Below are 22,719 nucleotides of genomic sequence, written 5' to 3' on the forward strand. Positions count from 1 at the left end.
CATAAAGAAACAGGAGCTACACTCCCCAGGAGGGAACGGCACTGAGGGACACTGCCTGTCCCTGTGGATCCTCAGGTAGAATGTGAGGACGCCCATCTGGCTGCAGGTGTGATCTGTCTCTACTGGCTGCAAAGCTAATGTTTTGATCTCCATTTTTCTGACATCTACTTCTAGAGCTCAGCTGGCTCAGATCATGGAGGGGAAAGCGGACGACTTACTGCCGTCCCTCAGACCATCCCAGCTGTCAATTACGGCCTGGGGTTTTCGAATATCATCTCATTTCATCTCAAAACATCCTGGGAGACAAGTGTGTTTAATCCCCATTTGCTTACCTCATTTAATCCTCATAACAACCTTATGGGATATTTATAATTTACCCTTAATCTAATCCCAAACTCCTAATTATACACATTGCTATGTATAAAATAGCTAAACAACCAGGACCTACTGTATAGCACAGGGAACTATATTCAGTTTCTTGTAATAACATATAGTGGAAAAGCATCTGAAAAAAATATGTATGTATATGTGTAATTGAATCATTTTGCTGTACACCTGAAACTAACATTGTAAATCAAATACAGTTCAATAAAAAACAAAATTAGGAGAAAAAAAAAGCTTACCCTTAATTTAAAGATGAAGAAACTGAGGCTTAGAGAACATGAGTAAATGAAATCACTCTGCTGGCAAGTGACAGAGCGGGGTGGGAACCCTGTTCTGCTGCGAGCACATGAAGCTCTGGCCCCTGCTCCAGGCCACGCTGCTGCTGCGATGGGTGGCTGTGATGGGCCGTCCTGCTCTACACCTGTGGGACATCATCTCTCTGTCTCCCCAGCTCTCTCTGCACAGTCTCGAGCTGTTTTTAGAGGCGATTACTAAGTACAAGGCCAGCGTGATGATGACCCTGGTCACGATCCCACGCACTCAGTGGGGAGTGAACTACCTTCTAGTTTCCGTGCTTGTCCCACTGTTGCCAGCTTCCCCACCTTAGGAAGTCAACACCGACCCAGAGCCGCCCTGGACGCAGACAAGGCAGCTGAGACAAAGCCACTGAAGTCAGGTGGCTGCGAATGCTGAGATTTATTTCAGGACTTGGCACCCATGAGAGACAGGCTCACCAACACGAGCCCTATACAGGTTTATTCCATTTACTGACATATAACTTCCTTGGGAACAGAGATGGGGATCCAGACGAGTTTATGGCTTAAAGTCGATCAGGCCCTCATGCACCATGATCTCCACTCTGCCCTCATTTCAGCTCCTGTGGAGCCTGGGGAAGGATTCCTGTTCAGCACAAGCAGGAGCCAAGGCTGATTTTGGAGCTGGCTTGGCTCAGGGCCTCTGGGATTTCAATCCATTAAGGCTGGAGTCCTCCTATTTCCTTCTGTAATCTCCCTTGTAACTTTCCAATTTGAATTTGTTTAAATTGTCACTAGACTGTACAGCTTTGCTTCAAAAGACTTGTTCCATTGTGAAATAAAAAGAGTTTTCTTAATATGTAAATGCCTATGCAAATTGTGTCTTCCCACCACCAATCCCTCCTTCTCCCTCCCTACCGCTCTGATTGCTGAGGTTCAGGGAGGACATCTGAGCCACAGAGGAGCAGAAATCTGGGGCAGCTGTTACCATGACGACCACTTATTGAGCACTTACTCTGTGCCAGGAACGGTGCCAAGACCACTGCATGCATTATCTCCTGTTTCTTCACAACGATGCTTAGGGCTAGACATTATTCATACTCCTATTTTAATGGAGAGATTGAGTAACTTGCTCAAGAGTTCATAGCTTCCGGCAGGGCCAGGTCTGGCAGAACTGAAATCCAATGCCCAGGAGCACTGTGCTTTCTAGTAAGATGTCTCCTTAGCCAATGCAAGGATGATGGGGCTCCAGGGTTGAAGAACCAAAGGGGAAGGTTTGAATCATCTTGATGGGATTCCTCCAGGAGAGCAGGCAGAAGACCCAGTACCACATCCCGGGCAGTAGAAATGGCATGGACTCTGAATTCAGACCCGGGTTCAGTATTACTCCTGGCACTTAGAACTGTGCAACCACAGGCAAGGTATTCACCCTCATTTAGCCCGTACCTCACCTATCGAATAGAAATAATAATGATAATAATAATGACCATTATTATTATTCCAGCAACTCCCCTGCCTAATTTGCTTCTCCTGTTGTAGTCCCTATTTCTAGGATATGTATGAGTATGTGGCACATGAGACATGCCACCAAAATGGTAGCTATTATTGCAATTCACTCATTTAGTCATTCAACAAATATTTATTGAGTGACTACACAGAGATTTTATTGATTTTACCCCATTAGCAGAGTGCCTAGGGCTTAAGAGCTCTTCAAGTGCCTACAAGAATATTTAACACCTAAAATGATAAAATTATTAGCTCCAGGAAAAGAAGTAACTTCCCATAGATTCAAAATTAATTAATGCTTAATTGAATGCCTACTAAACTGACATTATACCAATCAACTGTTAACAATTCAACTCTTTTATAGTTATATATAGGCAATAAATATAATAGAGTTTACACCACAAGAACAACATGAAGAATTTAATATGTTAAAGGATAAAATTTTAAAAAATAAAATCATGACTGTCACATAAATATACAAAGTGAATATGCATCAAATATTTGATTTAACTTATTAATTAATGAGGAAGTCAGTAAGATGTCATAACTGGTTCAAAGGAGAATTCAAAGAGCAGAGACACATGTAGGTCATGAAATGAATTTACAAGTAAATGCAAAACTGGCTTCTTCCACAGTGGAGGAGAGGAAGGGCTCAATTGTTTCTCCCCCAGACAGAATTAATTTGCATGTGTATAGACAATAATTATTTGCATTGTTATCATTAAAAAAAAAACAACAACAAAATCATAAAATAGCTCAAAGACAATAAAAGTTTTAAATCCCGCAGAATCAGATAAGCCAGAATGGTGTGCTCTAGATAACATATAGATTGCCAATGAGTACATGCAGTCATTTGGGGGAGGCTTTTTGGTACATTTCAAAGTCTTTCACAATTTTTTCTGACAGTCTTTCTCCTTTCCCTTGTGTTTATAGAATTTCAAAGAAAGATTATTCTTGATCACAAAATAAGGCTGACCTCAAATAGATTTGGCCTGATTCTTTACATAAATGCAGTGAGGGTGTTCACTTAATACACAGGCCTCTTTAAGTCTGCTTTGCAAATCTTGAGCCATACGGTACTGAGCAACTACTAATGCCACAAAATTAACTTCCTTCTGGGAGTTTTTATAAGGAATCTCAGACGGATTTAAAAGCCTGTACTTTAAAAGCCTCTAATTTACTGTCTTGAGACAAGAAAACTCTCTCCACCAGAGTTCAGCCACAGGTCTGAGGAATTTAGGTGAATTCCTCTCTCCTTAAGGCCCTCAAATAGTCTATAGTACTTGATCTGCTAGGAAGTAACCTTACCCATCATCTGAAAGGCTGGGACCCTACCAGCCAGGAACCGGACCAGCTTTCCTGGGAGGGTTTTGTAGGCATTATTAGCTCTATAAATACAGCTAAGCTTTGTTCCCTAGAACAAAATAGTGGTCATATGTGATTAAATGGGCACAATCTTCAAACATAACACTTTGCATAAGTCCTTCATTGGACAATCAGTTGGTCCAGTTATATCCTGATAGAAAGAAAGACTGATTCTTATGGAAACTATGAAATAACTCCATTGCCGTGAGAAGCGAGGAGTTTCTGTAAGTGTTTCTGAGTTCTGCAGACCCAGTGAGAATCAGAAAATAAAACATGTTTAATTTCAGTGTACAAAAGCAGACTTTACCAAATTATAAATTGGGTTATAGAAGTATAAGAGGAAAGAGAAATGTCTTTTTATAGATCCAGAAAATGGAATAATTTTTAAAAATCAATAATATTCCAGAAAACCACAAGAAATTTTTCCTCATCAGTTTATTCAGTCCTATAATTAATTCGTGTTCTGCTAGATCTTGGGTTAGCAGTTGCATGAAGCTGTCTGCTTCTCAACTGGAAAAGAGTTCTGGCAATCTGGACTCAGCCCACTGGTACTGTCGGAGAGTTGTCTAAGGGATGTTCACCTCACAATACTACCCAAGTTGCTGTTCTTCGAAATGTCAATGGTTTGAAGTACCTGGTAAAATCCTTTTCAACGAGACTGAGACTATCCTTCTTTATTCAATGCATAAATTCTGGCCTGTATCTTATAGCATCACTTCAGGGAAGCATCAGAATAAAACAGAAACCATCTGTAGATAACAGACACTTAGAATAGCTGTGCTTAATTTATTAATGATAATTTTAAAACATAAAAGGTCTGATGCCATGCAAGACATAGCTAATTAAGAAATTTTAAAAATTTAGACAAAACATCACTAGGGATATTGATTATAAACTTATCTCCAAAGAAGTTAGTGAATGTTACATTTGGTTTATACAAATGTATGAATATAATCTATAAAGAAAAAATCTTGAGCTATAACCTATAATTAATAATCCTGAGACATAATACACATAATAGACCAAGAATATCAAGTAAAGAGAGTCTATAAGTCTGGATCTTATTTTATATTTTTACAAAATACATAAATGGGTACTTATATTCCCATTTGTATGTCCATACTCCATAGATAACTTTCATATATATTTCCAACAAAGAACCATTGGCCTAGAAGCCTCTAGATTCAAATTAAAGAAGTAAGGTTTTGGATAAGAAAGTGTTTCAAATAATAACTGAATTTATGACTAATAATACCATATGCTGTGGCTTAATATCATCAGGTAAAGCATCTCCAGGGCACTAATAAAATATAGGAAAACTTGAAAGGAACTATTTCTTAAGAGTTTTAATCAGTGTTTTCCCTAAGGTGAAAGCATATTATAGAAAGCAAGAATACTGACAAATTTCCGGGGACTTCCCATAAACCATACACTTTCTGAAGCATTTATTTTAATACAATTTTACTTATAAAGATTTAACCTAGATTAGGCTGAGTGTCTTTCCTGACAGTTCTTCCCGTGAAACTCTTACAATAGTCACATATCAAACAAACCTAATTATTTCTAGTATTTCTCTCTTTACAAAGTAGAAGAAAAAACTTTGTGAGTTTTTCCAGGGGCTCTCTAGGAAATCTTAAAGATGGTTTTAGGTATAAAAAATATCCTAACAGTTTTGTTTTTTCCTATATTTAGGATTCTATTTTGGGAAGGCACAATTTAAAAAAAATTGTCAAAGGAGTTCAGACATAGGTTCATGGATTCCTGAGAAACAATATTTGATGACCTATTTAATCAAAGTGACAATAAAATATGTAAAAATACACATTGATGGAAGTGTAATTGCCAAGAACCTTACTTGTTTTACAAATGAGGAAACTTTGTACTTTTTTAAAAAAATAATCAAGGATGTAATAAAGTCCACATAAAACACAGAAAATTACTCTGATAAGACTCAGGATCTTTTCTCTCTAGGCAATTTACACAGAAAGTAGAGAATCATCATTTATATTGTGAACAAAGTTACTCATCTGTAAACCAGGGAAGCAAACTCATTAAAATAAAGTGAGCTTTGCTAAGATTTTAACACATTTCGTAGCTTCTTTTCAGACTCAGTTTTTATCAACAACGGCAAATAGAATTCATATTCTGAGTTTTTTTTCATTATCCTGTTTCATATTGTAGAACAAATGGACACTTTGCATTAGGACAGATCTCAGAGGATCCACAAGATCAAAATTAATTTTCTTATGATTCTAAGATGCTGTTTATGTAAACATGCCATTTGTTTATTACTACTGTTACTGGGAAAAGGAAAATAAGAATCACCTCAGTTCTTTGTCACTCGAAAAAGAGATTTTTGACGAGAGACAGGAAAAAAACGTGATAAGCAAAATTTTATTAGTGATACTAAAAAAATACTGAAAGATAGTACACTCCCGAGAATTGGGAGCGGGCCAATCCAAGAGGGGAAACATGGCCCCGCTCTCTCCTTCCTCCTGTTTTTATATCCTGGCTTTGTAATTGATTAATTAATTGATTGACTGGCTGATTAACTGATTGATTCCCTGTGCTCTGGTTAATTAACAGCTCAGGTTCCCTGTGCTCTGGTTAATTGACAGCGCAGGTTCCTTGTGTTCTGGGTTGTTCCTTCCCCTTCCTCTCCCCCTGCCCAGTGCTCATTTCTGTCTAAACTACCTAATACCACTACCCTCAAGTTAAATAATAGACCAGTATTTTAAAAATTCCAAGTTTTAATTTCTAGCATGACTTTAATTATAACCTGTATACACAGAAGCCCCTTGGGGTCCTAAACAAATCCTAAGAGAGCAATGATCTGAAGACCAGCAAAACTGAGGACTGCTGCCTTAGGATAAAACTATTCTTTTTCTTTGAAAAACAAAACATACATGCAGTTGGAGTTCTCTGTCACAATTGCTCTCAAGTATAGCTGCAACCACTTATATTAATTATAACTTTTTACCAAAGTAATTTTCATTCATAAAGGAAAGTGAGTGTGGATGTGGATAATTGAAAACTTTGCCATACACCAGTGTTACAGCAGACTAGAAAATTTCATGAATATACTTTTCTATAACCCCACACAGAAGCCTTCTTTTTTACATGTTCTTACTAGCAAAAATGATCATGTTCATTATTACCATGACCCATAGATATAGCCCTTCTAGAGCATATAATTATGTTTCAATATTCTAGCTTTCTTAGAAATTATCTAGATATTTAATGACTATTCAATAATTAACTCAATATAATACCAGTTCAAGGTTTTAAGCTACACAGAAATCTCATAAATTATCTTTAAGCGAGCATGCCACAAAGCATAATTATTCTTAAATTGAAGTTATGAAAATCTTGAATACAAATGTATATTATGTAAGAGTAATTGTTAGTTTATTTGGTTAGTAACTTGGCATCTGATATAATTCAGAGAAGGCACAACTGTTCTATTAAACCAAACATATCAAACCAGTCACATTTGCCAAAGATTTACCTTAATTATGTGAACTTGGATTCTTAAAATGTTTCTGAGTTAGTTTCTGAAGAATTTTTTTCAGGGTAGCACATTTAAAGCATTAGAAATTTTAAGCCTCATTTTATTAAATTTTAGGAATATTTGATTTATGTAAGCACTTATTTATCTCTGTAAGTCAATAAGAATAGAGCTTCTTTAAGATACTCGATCATCTAATTGATTAATACCCTCTCAAGGAAGGAAAACATTTCACACTTTATAAGAAGTAAAGGACTGAATTACAGACACATAGATATACAGACACAAAGAGAGCTTAAAGCTTCAGTTCTACAATTTTAGCCACAGGTTGAGAGACGTAAGAGGCACAAAACACACTCACTACTGGTCCAGAAATAAAAGAGCTGCTCTCTTTCCTGGTGGGTGCCAAATTTTTTGAGCTCAAAATAGACAAATAGACAAACAAATAAGACTTAACAACCAGATTCTCTGTCGTTTCTTGTCTTAACAGAAAATAGATTTCTATGATTTATTAATCCATTTACAGAGATCATTATATAATCAATTTATAAAACCAAATAAATTCCTAGTCATTGCCACCACCATTGGAGAATCACTTCCCAACCATAAACAAAACAAAAAAAATGAAACAGAACAACATACAAAATTGGGAGGGGGAGAACAAAAAAACAACAGATAAACTGAGAGTCAACAAGGTTCTATTGCTACGTCAGTTTCACCTCTGTGTCAGGAACTGGCATACCTGGGTTTCGGCTGCCCATGGGGTGCACATCTCTGGCAGTACAATTTCTCTTGCTCCGTCAGGTGACTCCACTGGGCACATTGGTGGAGGATCTCTAAAGCCGATAAAGAATAATATTTTTAAAAAGATAAAAGCATGATTCTCATACAAATATAAAATGAACACGTCAATAGTGTTATTTAACTCATTAATTAATAAGAAAACCAGTAAGACATTATGTCTAATTCAAAAGAGATTACAAAGCGACTTGTCTAGGCATTTACTTGAATTTACAAATAAATGCAGAACTGGCTTTTTTACACAGTGATGGAGGAAGGGAAATCAGTTGTGTCTCTACTGGACAAAATATATTTTCATGTTTACAGACTAGAATGATTTACATTGCTATCAGGTGTCTATGATTTATAGAGTCAAAGACAATAAGGGTGCAAACCCCATAAATCAGATCATCTGGGAGGATGTGCTTTAGACAACATGTAGATTTCCACTGAAGATATACCACAATCGTTCTTTTTTTTTTGGTCTACTTCAAAGCCTTTTACAAAGAAAGCTCAAAAGTGTAAAAATTGTGAAGATCACACAAATCTTCCAAAAAAAAAACAAAAACACTTACATGAAATGTGGCTAATAAGCACACTTTAACACCTTTGATGTGGCATGGAGAGGAATGGGGTCTCCAGGAGTGAACATGCTTAGGATCTATGAGCGTCTCTGAGGTGTGATGGGTGCTAGCACTGTGTTAGTGTGGAGGGCTTGTTGAGATGAAGGGAGATGTAAGCCAAGATGCCAAGGAGCTTACATTCCATCATGAGGTACAAAAACCAAGTAAATAAGCAAATTCATTAATTTTTAGATATTGACATGCAGTCAAGGAAATAAATTGAGTTCAGTGAAGAGAGGATGGTGCAGAGGAAATTATGGTGGTATGTTTAGTATGGCGGACATTATTGGTTGCTGACTTACTTGCCGTATCTCCGTCTCTTTTTTGGAGTCAGCTCCCCAGTTTTTACTAGTTATAGAGCCTTAAGGTGTATAAGAGTGATGGTCAAAGCCAGTCTTGATAATTCCATTCCCTCTGCTTTTTTCTCCATTACCACTGAAATAACTCAACTTCAGGCATTGTTATCTCCCTTCTGGGTTGTTGCCTACTTTGAGTGTTGCTATTCTCCAAGTCATTTTCTTTTTATTTTAAATTGTGAACACATACACATGGAAAAATATACAAAATAAAAAAGTAAAGAATAGCTTTTGGCAAAATGAACACCCTATATAATCATCACCCAGGTAATAAAATCAAATATTGTTAGAAGCCCCAAATCCTTCTTTGCCTGACTGCGTCCTCCCTTATTGCTGGAGGCAATCACTGTTCTGATTTTGTGTAATCCCATCTAGCCTTTCCTTCAGGGTTTTACCATCTACATATGCATCTGGAAATGATACAGTTTTATTTTGGCTGTTTGAACTTTATTAGAAGCACTTCACTGAACATTATATTTGTGAAATTCAGCCATGTTGCTGGCAAAACTATAATTTGCTAACTTTCCTTGCTATGTAGCAGTGCTTCTCAAAAGTTCTTGGTCTCTTGACCCCTTTAACCAGTAAAAATGGCTGAGCACCGCAAATATCTTTTGTCTATGTGGGTTATATCTATCAATGTTTATTGCATTAGAAATTAAAGTGGAAATTAAACAAAAATTTGTCTCTTAATTCAAAAAAAGAATAATAATACCTCCAAAAGCTAACCAGAGAATTACCACATATGACCCAGCAGTGGGGGAGTTACTGTTTAACGGGTTCAGATCTTCTGTTTCAGTGATATAACCAGTGCCACTGAATCACATGCTTAAAAATTGTTAAAATTGCAAATTTTATGTTATCTACATTTAAGCACAACAAAACAAACAAAAATCATATTAATGAAACCATCCCATGTTAATGTAAGTAAAATAGTTTCTCAAAAGAAACTGTACTTTACAAAATAAAAAAAATGAGGAATGACATTATTTTACATGTATTTAATACCTATTTAAAAGAAGGCAGTTGAATTCTTATCTGTGCTTCTTCATTCAGTCTGTTGTGATATCTTGATTTGGCTGAAGTATATAAAGAAAATCTGGCCTCACGTAAAAATGCAGTTGATAAAAGGAGGTGTAATTTAATAGCTTTTGTAAATAATTGTGGCTATTCTTCCTCAGTATTACACCAGAACTTGATAAATGGTAGTTTCTTAAAGGTTGTTTGCCACATGGGGTGTGAAACTATATCCTTTGGTCTACCTTGCTCTCTGAGTGGATTTTTTTACCCATGTACAATTTTATAGCAGCATGCATTGGCTATTTAGAATATGTTGGTTCACTGAGTTATGCAGATTTTATAAATATTGATACATTTCATTATGCAGTATCAAAAAATCACATTAGTAAATATCACCACCAGTCTTATCCAAAGATTCTTTAAATGTTGGGAAACTCACAGTGGTGGGTACAAGCTTTCAAAAATTCTAATTTTTGCTGGAAACCTCAGATTTTATCACTGGTAACAAATACCGAAATTTTTCCCCCAGGCTCAATTTGTTAATGTTTGAGGAAGTATCTGCCAAATTCCAAAGTCTGAATAAACATTTTTGGTATGTCAGTTTTTTTTTTTTTTTAATAAAAACTGGTATTCCATGAAATATGTGGATAGTTTAGCTCACAACTTAAATATTTATACAAGTGCTTTTTTCAGGGCTGGTATTATATTTTGGCATGCAGCAAAAGTGCTTTCTGTATACTTCCCATTTTGTCACACAGAATACTAAAAAATTATATTAATCTTTTTGGAGAGATATTTGGCAATACTTAATGAAACAACATATGCACTTACTTTTGGCTCAGCAATCCTAATTCTAGGAACTTCACCTGAAGATATTCCCCAAATGAGACAAAAATGCATATGCACAAGTTTATTTCTTACAGCATTGTTTATAACTGCAAAATACTGGAAACAACCTAAGTGCTTATACATAGAAGAGTGGCTGAATAAACTACAGCACATCTACAAAATGGAGTACTAAACAGCCATATAAAAGGATGAAGAAGACTTATAAAAACTGATTTGGAATGATTTCTAAGATACATTGTTTGAGAGAAAGCAACGAGAAAAGATTATTTTAGTATGTTATTCTTCATATAAGAAAGAAGGGGTATAAAGAACAGACATATATCTGCTTATTTGTGCAAAAGAAATTCATGAAGGATAAATGAGACTGACTGATTTAAGGAGGTAGGGGGGAAAGGGTGGGAAGGGAGTGGGAATGTGGTAATGGATGAGGAGGGGGTGACATCTCTGAGTACATCTTTTCATACAGCCTTGACTTAGACTCAGGCTCTTTTACACAAACCACAAACTATATACAAATAATTAAAAGCAACCAGATGTAAGTAGACGCAAAATTGGAATACAAATTATAACAAATGAGCCTAACTGTTTAAAAATGAAAAGCGCTGAAGAAAATGAGGAAGACCCAATTTACATAACTTTGGAAAAGAGTTCTGTTGACTGGATTCTATAAGACTAAAGACAAAAAGAATTGCTCACAGGTACTGTACTCAGGTTGGTGAACTTGTTTCTCATAGGGGCCTGGGTTAGCAATTCTGGACCCAGTTTATACCAGGATTGAATAAATAAGTGTTGATAATAAGAACCAGGTTTCTCACTATTGGAGAAAGAAGCTATAAATAAGGAAAGGAGAAATACTAGAATCAGCCTTGTGGCGTTGGATTAGAATCAGAGGGATTAGCATGAATTCATAGTTTTTAATATATACATATACATATATATATATATATATACACACATACATACATACATACACAGATACACAGACATGGAAAGAAACAGATGTGTGTGGATGTGTAGTTTCATCCCAGCTGTGTGCTAAGAAGGTCCCCATAGTAATGAGCACACCTAATTTCCTGTTTCTGGTTTCTCTAATAAAGGAACCAATGCTCCATGGGAAAAATGATGAAAGCAGGCTTTGGACAGAAAATTCAAAACGAGCTTGGACTATCTTGTGATACCAGGGGAAAAAAACCCCCAAATGCTTGAAAAAGTATAGAGATGTATCAAGATGACCCAGGAACCCAACTGAAGAAACAATCAGTGGCTAAATTTGGGACAATTTGAGCAACAAAATATACCATGATAGAGTTAGGTTATAATCCACAGACTAAAACAAATATCTCTGAGTTCCTACTCCTGGAAGTAAATAAATAAATAAATAAATGGGGAAATAGAATAATACACAGTTCAAGGGTGCAGGCATCCTTGAATTACTAGGTATAGTAGGGAGAGAAATGCCTTCACACAAAGATGTCCACGACTAATCCTCAGAATGTGTAAATATGTTACATGGCAAAAGGGACTTTACACATGTAATTAATGTGTAAAACTTAATGACTTTGAGTTGGGGAGATTATCCTGGATTATCTGGGTGTGCCCAAGGTAATCACAAGTGTCCTTGGAATTAAGGCAGCATCTATAGGGAACTGCCTAAAAAAATAAAGAGTTATAGGTTACGTAACTAACAAATTAGTAGGACAGGGCATGGAAGTGGTTAAAAACAAACAAACAAATATCTTGATTAATCCTAAAGAGAGCAAAAAAGAAGAGGAAAGTGAACATAGAAGAGGCAGGGCAACTAGAAAACAGACAGTAAAATGGTAGATTTAAATCCAGGACATGGAACAAAGTGAAAAAAGCAAGATGCTGAACTACGTGCATCTTTTAAGAAACTTTTTCTTATAGGCTTGTCAATTCTGTGAATCTTTCTGGAAGAATTTGGTGTTTCATAGAGGGTCTCAGATAAGAGGAAGATTTCTCTTTCATTACCTCTACTTGAAATTTCTTACCATATGAATGTATTACCTTTTCAATTTAAAAAAATGTTAATTAAAATAAATATTTGCTGAATGAATACACTGGAAATGAAAATTCATCAAACAGACTTATCTTTCTGCCATGGATTTAGAATCCTCCCCCCATCTTCTCTCTCCTCCTTTCTTTTCTACTTCAAACATGTTGTGCCTGAAAGGGGATTAAAGTGGCTTAATCCAAATATTGCAATTTTAAAAGTACACATTGCACTCTGCCCTTTATCTGAGAAATGTGTTTCAGTAGCTCATCACTGGTAGCCGCCTTTCCCGGGGGTGGGCTGTGTCTGAGCAGGTAACAGTTTCCTGCTAAGGATAAAGGCCTCCAGTGACCATTAGGACCAAACTTAAATGTTTGTATGTATTAATTTTTTCCATTCGCCAAGCTTTTATCAAAGGTATATTATAAGCCACAGATAGATCAGTGTTTGAGGAAATCAAGGAAAGAAAGCACGCAAAGGAAAGAGTTTTATAATCTCAGCCTCTCACCAGTAGGCAATCTAATAATTTCAGGCAAGTAATATGGCAGTAAAACAACTAGGATTCCAGAAGTAATCACTTCTGTTTCTCTCCCACGAAACCATTGGCTATAAAACAGGGCTGGCAAACTATAGTCCATGGCTAAAGCTGATTCCCAGCCAAATCCAGCTCAGAGTCAAATCTAGCTTACTCCCTCTGTTTATAAAGTTTTATTGAAACTACCCCACCTATTTGTTTGTATATTGCTTCTGGCTGCTTTCATGCTAAAATGACATAATTGAATAGTTGCAAAAGGCTGAAATATTTATCATCTGGCCCTTTACAGAAAATCTTGCTGATCCCTGTTATAAACTCACACAGAGTCTAACATGCCACCTGGGGACACATGCAGAACTAAACTTGTCCTAGTAAGGACTGGGAGACAGGAGAAATTTAGGGCCATGTTGTCTGGTGGTCATTTTTGGACAGAACCTTTGCATACTTTAGCATGCAAATTTCCTAGGAGACCTCTGGCTTTATATAGGTGTGTACTAGACAGAATGAGGAGTTCAGTGATGAGAAAGGGCAGAGTGGGCTCTGTGCATGTCCGCTTTTCTTGGCAATTAGGTAGTGTTGAGTGTGGAAGAGGATGAATAATTGTCATGGGTTTATACCTGTGGGTGCAGAAGCTAGAAGCACTGGATTTGATGAACACCTAGCTATTTATGTAAATAGATCATAAAAACATACGGTGTAAAAAAAGTAGTGAACAGAATGAGATCTATGATGCCAAAAATATATGCATATAAAACAACAACTTACATCTTGTTATACCACTTATAAGTAGGAAGATATACTTAGACACATCATAGTTTGCCTTGTTGGGGAGGACAACGGGAGTGGCTTTGAGAATAAGACTGGCTCCATCAATAAACTGGACAAATGATAACAATGTGCCTTGAGGGAAGGCGCCTGAGGTTCAAGGACAACAAAACAACAACCAGAAAGAAGGAAGGAAGGAAAGGAGAGAGGAAGGAACCAGGCTGAAGGAATCTGGACACATAGCTTGAATCTGTTATAGCTCTGGCAGCTAAATGGATCTGTGACCTGGTAACCAGCTGCTGGGACTCAGCTTCCAAATAAACCAGCATCTGAATGGTGGAGGCACTGGGGGTCATGATTTTGTGTGTGTGTGTGTGTGTGTGTGTGTGTGTGTGTGTGTGTGTGTGTATTTCTGACAGGTAGGGAGGTTCAGAGCTGAGAGACTCCAAGCCAAATGGGGTGCAGACCAGTCCTCAGGGAAGAGAACCAGTCTAGCATAGGTAGGCTGCAGGAGTCCCAGGGAAGGTGGGGTTCAATCCAGCTCAGGTGACGAGGGTGGTTCTTGCTGTGGGTCAGGGAGAAGGCTCAGCGCTTTGGATGTGCACTCAGGCATATCAGATCTTAAACGGAGTCCTCCTGGGGTGTAGGTTCTGAGTATAATACTGGTTGGCCCAGGGACTGAGTAGATGACTTAGGTAACAACAGATTACAGATCTTCAGAGACAAGCTTTGGAGTCTTTGGACAAATGTCATCATTCTTCTGTATTTAATTTCCCCAATTTGGGAACATAATACCTGTTCTGACTACCTCATTAGATTGTTTTGATGATCACGTGAGATGACATACATAGAAGAGTTCTGGAAAAATAAAGTACACCACACCGTAGCTATGAAAATATTTAAATAACTTCTTAGAAAATAACTCCTTCTTTCCATCCACCTCAAACCAGAAACATTTCTGGATAGAAAGAAAGAAAGAGCTGGTAAATCTCCAAACAGCCATTTCCTCTAAAAGACGTGAGAGAAAAACATAATAGCTTTTATGTGTTTTTTTAAAAAGTAATTTTCTTCAAAAGGAATGTGTTTTCTTGCACATAATTTCATCCTTCAATTCTCAAAAGTTAAATCAGTTCTTTCTCATCGTTTGCAAACATTTCTGAGGTGTGTCTCAGGACAGTCCAATTTACAGCCAACTCCCAGCAGGCAGTCCTGGCTGCTGACGCTGGAACTTTATCTGGTCATAATCCATCAGCTTCAGAACAAAAGAAAAATGGAGATGCCTTTAAAGTTCAAAAGTCAGTGGACTTTATGCATCAGGAAAGCAATGGAAAGCTGACTGTGAAAACTGTTCTTGCTAACTCAACTAAAATCGTATTTTGAAAGAATACAATAAATATGCTAGTCTCATTTTCTGTTATGAGATAATTTAGACACATTTCTGAAACAAACTTTTTCCTCATTTAAAAAATAATTTTCAAATTACAATGGAGCTTAACAAGAGAGTAAAAACTCCATCAAACATTTGGGAGGTACACACACAGGTATATATGTTATATAAATTATATTCATTTCTTGCAACATCAGGCTCAAACCACATATACAGTACTGGGTTCTGCTGCTTTTTAAATATATTATTACATCACTCGTACCTTTTTACATTACTAAATTTTCCTCCATAATATGACTTTTAAGGACCAAATAATATTCCAGCTTCTGAATGTGCCATGGTCTATCTGAACTTTTCTATATTTAGATTATTTATAATATTTTTACTGTAATAAGTAGCATTTTCAAAAACATTCTTTTACATTAATCTTTGATAACATTGCTGATTGTTTCCTAGCATAGATTCATGAAGTTGGAATAACTGGAACAAAGTGTGTTAACACACTTTTAAGTCTCTTGATACACAGTTCCAAACTGTTCATCAGAACCTGTGATATTATATGCCAATCCGTACACATCTTACTACAGCCTCAGCAGCATTTAGTTTCATCTAAAAAAAAAAAAATTCTTGCCTGTTGAAAGTGTACTGAACAAATTGTTCTGTTCTTCCCAGCATCCCTTTGGGGAGCATCCCATCTCCTGTTTCTTAATCATTCAGATCAGACCCTAGAAGCGCAAACAGCCTGAATGATGCCACACACAGTGTATGCCTCTATGTGATGACCACATATTTTATTGCTTAAACTGGCTTTGCAATATAACAAAGGAAAGCTCCCACACAGTCTGTCTTGGTTATTTTTTTTTTTTAAGTCTTATGCAAACAGCCTCTTGCATACACGTTATCATCCTAGAGGAATCCAGGCTTCATTTGGGTCAGGGCTTCCCTCTCAGTGATGAAAAGCTCTCCAAGGTATATTTTCTTTTTGGATTTTTGGCTCCACCCAGTGTCAGCCCCAGTGTATCCTATGCAAATGATGTTATTTATAGCCTGGCGTGTAATACCCTGAGGTAGGAAAGCTTGTTGAAAGCATTGGCTGGACACCCAGTGTGAAATAGGGAGGTATGTGGTGAAAAACATTGTGTGAGCACATCAAACAATGCTGGAGACAGAAATTTAAAAAAGAAAACGTAGAATAAAGCAAAGAACAAGCAGCAGGAAGACTGTGTTTTCCAGGGCTGAGGATGTAGTTTACTTTAAACAAAAGTAGGACCTGATATAAAAGACACATTGATTTTCACAGTTGAGTTGGATGGAGGAGAGAGGCAGGAATGAACTAGGGCAAAAACCAGAAACGTTTTGGAGAACAGAATGAAGAAACTACATGCACAAAAGCCTGGACTCAGGGACTCGGGATCAAGAAACCTCTAGATAAGACTTGTATCGCATACGGGAAGAGGGTGGGCTCCATCTACATGGCACCTGTAATTTACCTCTTCACACATTGTGCCTGTTGTAAGCAAGAGTCCTCAACAGCAGAATCAAATAGAATTTTTTGTTAGTGAGTACAGAGGCTAAATACCCAACATGGTTGTTTTACTAGAGTTCTGATGTTGTAGGGGAAAAAAACAACAACTTCAGTTCGGAGGAGATTGCTTAAATCTCTCTGTGAGTGGTTCCTGAAAAAGAGCTAATTCATAACTCAAGGCTCCATGGCTTCCTTTTGGCAGCAGCTGGAATTGTTTGCATCGAGTCTGGATGCAAACAGCCAGTCTCTGTAGGGCTCACCTGGCAAACTTTACAGAATAGTTGCTTCTGAGTCACCACTGGGAAGAGATGCTAAAGGGAAAGGAAAGGTATAGACTAACAATTATAGGCTAAGAGAAATACCCCAATTAACTTCTTGTTTTAGCAAACGTTAAAAGCGTGCACTCCCTAACCACCACTATAACGAGCTGTTCCAGCTCTTAAGTGATTGTCTCGCACTCCTAACCCATCCTTCTCTCTGATATCTTGTGATACTGGAGCTGAGACTGCAAAGCACATCTCTGCTTTGCCAGACGGCTCTCCATTAGGCTTTTCTATAGGGGGCGCTACAGGGAGGCTGCGATGCTGAAGGAGGCAGAAGGGACGTGCTTCTTATTGACTTCATGCTGGCTTCTCCTTCCTACCAGGTCATTCCAGCCAGTGAGGCACCTGGGTCGGGGTTGGGGGTGCTCTCTGCAGTGGCTACCTCATGGAATTCTCTCATTATTCTTTCAGATGCCTAGATAACAACTTTCTTTCTAGTTAGCAGCTCCTGATAGTAAATCTGTATATATAGTTGGTGTGGGTTTTGACTTCTGACCCATGAACCCGTAGAGGTCTTCATAACCATCAGATAAGTAGCTGGGAAAGTATCTTCTTTTGATAGGGTATTTTGGCTTCTCTGACAGTCACTAAATATTTTCTTGCTCTTACTGTGTGCCCAACATGGAACTAGACTAGGGGACACAGGGATGACAAGACACCATCACTGCCCTCATGGAGTTACCATTTAGTAGCCGAGGAAAGGTGACGCCCATGACAGGAAGTGAGCAAGGGCTCTGCATGACTTTATTGCTGGAGGTTAAATTTCTCACGCTGTAACCCATAAGTCAGTCTATCACCTCTCTCTCTCTGTCTATGTCTCTCTCATCTATCTCTTCTCTGTCTTTCCCATCAGCTTAGTAGAATGGGTGGTTAAGAGCCCGGGCCCGGGAGTGTCAGATTTCCAGTGTTCCTGCCTCACCAGTTGTATCTAAGGACACATTGCTTATCTACCCTAAACCTTGGTTTCCTCATCTATAAAATGGGGATAATATTAGGATCTACGCCCACCTCTCAGGGTTTTAAGGACTGGATGAGATAATACCTGTTGAGTGCTTAGCCTGGTATTTATTACCCAGTAAGTACACAATTGATGCTTTCTTAAAGCATCTGTAGGACTGAATAAGACTGAAGTGCTACAATCAGAGACTCTCTGGTGGGAGACCAGCACCGAGCAGGGTGAGGAGTGTGGCTGGGACGTGCCTGTGGGTGGGGATGTGCTCTAATGAAGCTGAAATGAGGAGCCTTGGGGTGTGAATCCAGCCAGCAGCTGGGAAAGGAGGCTTGTTCCCAAAGAAGAATGGACTTCTTTCCAGCCCATCGTTGCAAAATGTGATAAAGTTTTTCAGAGATGTCTTGAAATATATGCTGCTAATGCCTCAGAGCAGAAGTATGCAATTCTTGTTCCCAAATAGCTGTAAATGTCAGCTTTTCTACCTTATATGTTTGTCGGGAGGGATTTTATGAGCTCCATGCACACTCTTCACTCACAGTTCCTTCACGTTCAATCCTGTGCTATTCATAGTACCGTCCTTCTTCAGGAGCGCTCCGGGGCACTTGGTGAACCCTTGATGATCAACCTGCTTGTGGCATCCTGTGTTGTGGAACTGCTCTCATCTCCCAAATAGTAAGTGGCGGGTAAGTGACTCACCCAGCGTTACATGGGAAATCAGTCTCAGGCAGTGCCGTAACTCTGGGGCTCTCTGCAGATTTCCTGGCCTGGGTAGACATCAAGAAGAAGTCCAGGAATCCTACATACATGGGACAATGGTGAGGGAGGATGGGGCTGGACAGCCAAAGGCAGAGCGAACGAGAGAATATCTGACTCTCATATTTTAACAATGAGTTAGGTAAGGAGGAGGTGTGTCTGCCTCAGCCCAGTGGTCTTTGAAGGTGGTCTCAGCAGCAGTCAGCACCTGGGGACTTGGACCTACTAATTCAGTCTCTGGGGGTGCGGCTCAGCCACCTGTGTTTCAACAAGCTTTCCAGGGGGTTCTGCTCCATGATAACGTTTGAGAACCACGTGTCAGCACGTGCATGACCTTTCCAACCAAACATAGAAAGTAGCTGAAAGGGGCGGTGTTGGGTGTGTTAGTCTGAAAATGAAGACGTGAGGGGAAATATCAAGCCTGCCTTCCAGGGTAGAAGAGGGAAGAGTAGGAAACACTGTTCCTCATTTCCCTTGAAACTAGAGCATAGAATTGTGGGAAGGAAAGGTGGAGGAGACCATCTTGGTTATGGAGCTCAATGTCCTCATTTTTCTTCATGATGGAGTCAAGGTCAAGTTAATGAAGGGAATTTCCCAAGGGAAAACCTGAGTCAAGACTCAAAACTTGAACCCTCGCCTCCTCCCCAGGCTCTTTCCCAGCACCACCTTGCTGGGCTCTTGGAGGGGCACTCAGTCTCCCCTTCCCTTTCCAGTCCAGGCCCCGATCACCTCCCCCTGGGTGATTTCCACATCCTCCTGGGGCTGCTCTTTTCTTCAAGGTTCTCCTCATTTTACATTTTCCTGACCTCACTCCCTTCAAGGCCATGGTCTGAACGTCCCATAGTGGCTCATTGATTTCTCTCTCTCGTGCCAAGGCTTTCTCAGCCTCCATAATCTTATCCCCCCTTTCTCTTCCATTTTATATCCTCCATGCTCTTTCCCCAGCTGGCATGCCTCCCTGCTCCCCAACCCAGCTGTCTTTCTTCTAAGTTAGTGGTCACTAAACTTTTTCTATAAAGAACTAGATAGCAAATATTTTAGGCTTTGTGGGTCACATGGTTTCTGTCTCAACTGTTCAACTCTGTTACTAACAAGGCAAAAGCAGCCACAGAAAATACGTAAACGGATGACTCTGACCATGTTCCAACAAAACTCTATTTACAAAAACAAGTGGTAGGGATGAAAATGCTCAACTAGGAACAGAAGGGAACTTCCTTAATCTGATAAAGGATATCTACAAAAAAACCGCAACTAATATCACATTAATGGTGACAGACAGAGTGCTTCCCCCTTAATATCAGGGATAAGAGTAGGACATCTGCACTCACCTTCTATTCAGTATCACACTGTAGGTTCAGCCAGGACAGCTAAGCAAGAAAAAATAAGTAAAAAATATCCAGACTGAAAAGGCAGAAGTAAAACTAAAAAATATCCAGACTGAAAAGGCAGAAGTAAAACTAGCTCTATTTGCAAATGATATTTTACAAACAGACATGACATTTACATTTAGTCTATCTTAAAGAATCTATTCAAAGCTATTAGAATAAACAAGTACAGTAGGTTAAAAGATCAATGTACAAAAATAAATTGTATTTATATACACTAGTAATGGTATTCTGAAAGCAGTTTCACTTACAACATAATAAAAAAATACTAAGGAATAAATTTATTTTAAAAATATACAACTTGTATACTGAAAATTATAAAATATTGTTAGAAGTTTTTAAGAAGACCTAAATAAATAGAAAGAGTCCCTGTTCATGAGCTGAAAGACTTAATATTATTAAGATGGCTATAGTTTTCAAACTAATCTATAGATTCAATGCAGTCTATCAAAATCCAGCTAGTTTTTTGTTTGTTTGTTTTTTTGCAGAAATTTTCAGGCTGATCTTAAAATTCACATGAGAATGCAAAAGACCCAGAAGAACCAAAACAATCATGAGAAAAAAGAACTAAGTTAGAGAACTGGACTCATACTTCCTGATTTCAAAACTTACAACAAATCTGCAATAATCAAGACAGTGTGCTACTGGCATAAGGACAGACAAATAGATCAATGGGGTAGAACTGAGGGTCAGCTGATTTTCTACAAAGGTACCAAGACCATTCAATGGGGAACGAAGAGTCTTAAACAAATGGTTCTGGGACAACTGGATAACTACATGCAAGAAAATGAAGCTATACCTTACCTCACACCGTGTACAAAGATTAACTTGAAATGGAATAAAGCCTACACGTTAGAGCTAAAAACTACAAAACTGTTAGAAGAAAACATAGGGATAAATCTGTAAAACCTCATATTTGGCAATAGATTCTTAGATACAACAAAGCAAGAGCAACAAAAGAAAAAGATAGATAAATTAGACATTATCAAAATTAAAACCTTCATGCTTCAAAAGATACTATCAGGAAAGTGAAAAGAAAACCCACAGAATGAGAGAATATGTTTGCAAATCTCATGTCTGATAAGGGACTTGTATCTGGAATATACAGTTGACCCCTGAACAATGCAGGGGTTAGGGGCACCAATCCTCTGCACAGTCGAAAATCCATGTATAACTTAACAGTCAGTCCTCATATCCACAGTTCTGTATCTGTGGATTCAACCAACTGCAGATTGTGCAGTACTGTGGTATGTATTTAGTGAAACAATACACAGGTATAAGTGGTCCTGTGCAGTTCAAACTCGTGTTGTTCAAGGGTCGACTGTATAAAAAACTCTTACAACTCAAAAATAAAAAGAAATTAATCCAATTAAGAATGGGCAAAAAATTTGATAAACATTTCTCCAGAGAGTTTATACAAATAGCCAATAAGCTCATGAAAAGTGGATCCCCATCATTAGTCATTAGGAAAATGCAGATCAAAAGCACAAGAATAAATATACCACTTCATATCCAATAAGAGAGCTAGAATCAAAAGTCAGCTAATAACACGTGATGGTGAGAATGTGGAGAAATTGTAACCCTCAATCGTTGCTGGCAAGAAAGTAAAATTGCACAGTCATTTTTGAAGAATCTGTCAGTTCCACAAATAATTAAACACAGTTACACATGCTAAGTGAAAGCAGCCAGGCACAAAAAGCTACAAATCACAAGATTCCAGTTGTATGAAATGTCCAGAAGAGGCAAATGTATAGACAGAAAGTAGATTAGTGGTTGCTTAGGTTGGTGGGGGCAGGGGGTGGAGACAGATAAGGGATGAGGATTGACTGCTAATGAAATTTCTTTCATGCAAGATAAAAATGTTCTCAAGTTAGATTTTGGTGATGGTTGCACAACCCTGTGAATATACTAAAAACATTGAATTGTACACTTTAAGTGAGTGCATTGTTTTGCATGTGAATTATATATCAAAATAACTGTTAAAAAAAATCCAGGTGGCAAGCTAGATTTGGTTTGCTGATTTGTGCTAAACTTACCGAAATTCTATCCTTTGCTTTGTATCTTCCTCTTGTTTCTCCACAATGATGGTTTCAACAAAAATACTGTCTACTTACTATTCCTCTGCAAATCTCTTGTTACCCCATGTGAAGTCTTCCTCACTGTTATCTCCAGTTTTGCAGTGAGCATTCTGGCTCATCTCTTTGACCGGTTAGCTTCCTTAAACTTTTTGGTTGCTAAAAATCCTGAGGTCAGCGTTATGCTAAGTTCTGCTTTTTGCACTTGACCAAGGACAGGCCCTTATTAGTATTCAAAAATGATACAGTCTGTATTTTTTCTCCTTAATGTTTTACTCTAAGAGGACAGAGCAAGGGGGTCCTGTGACTGGGGCATCCATGAGACGTGACTATCATCTTGTGGTCCTGGCATCCCCAGGGTCAAGT

General features: G+C 38.1%; 1 long non-coding RNA gene across 1 annotated transcript; it reads right to left on the minus strand.

Moving 5' to 3' along the window:
• Positions 1 to 644: 644 nt before the first annotated feature.
• LOC135321410 (uncharacterized) lies at positions 645 to 22,459 on the minus strand. Its single transcript, XR_010381156.1, has 3 exons — positions 22,315 to 22,459; positions 7,760 to 7,853; positions 645 to 2,089 (listed from the first exon to the last, which is right to left on the minus strand). It is a non-coding gene; the product is annotated as an uncharacterized LOC135321410 (long non-coding RNA).
• Between the last annotated feature and the right edge of the window lie 260 nt (positions 22,460 to 22,719).

This window comes from Camelus dromedarius, chromosome 5 (genome assembly GCF_036321535.1).
Source record: "Camelus dromedarius isolate mCamDro1 chromosome 5, mCamDro1.pat, whole genome shotgun sequence".
NCBI classification, from domain to species: Eukaryota; Metazoa; Chordata; class Mammalia; order Artiodactyla; family Camelidae; genus Camelus; species Camelus dromedarius.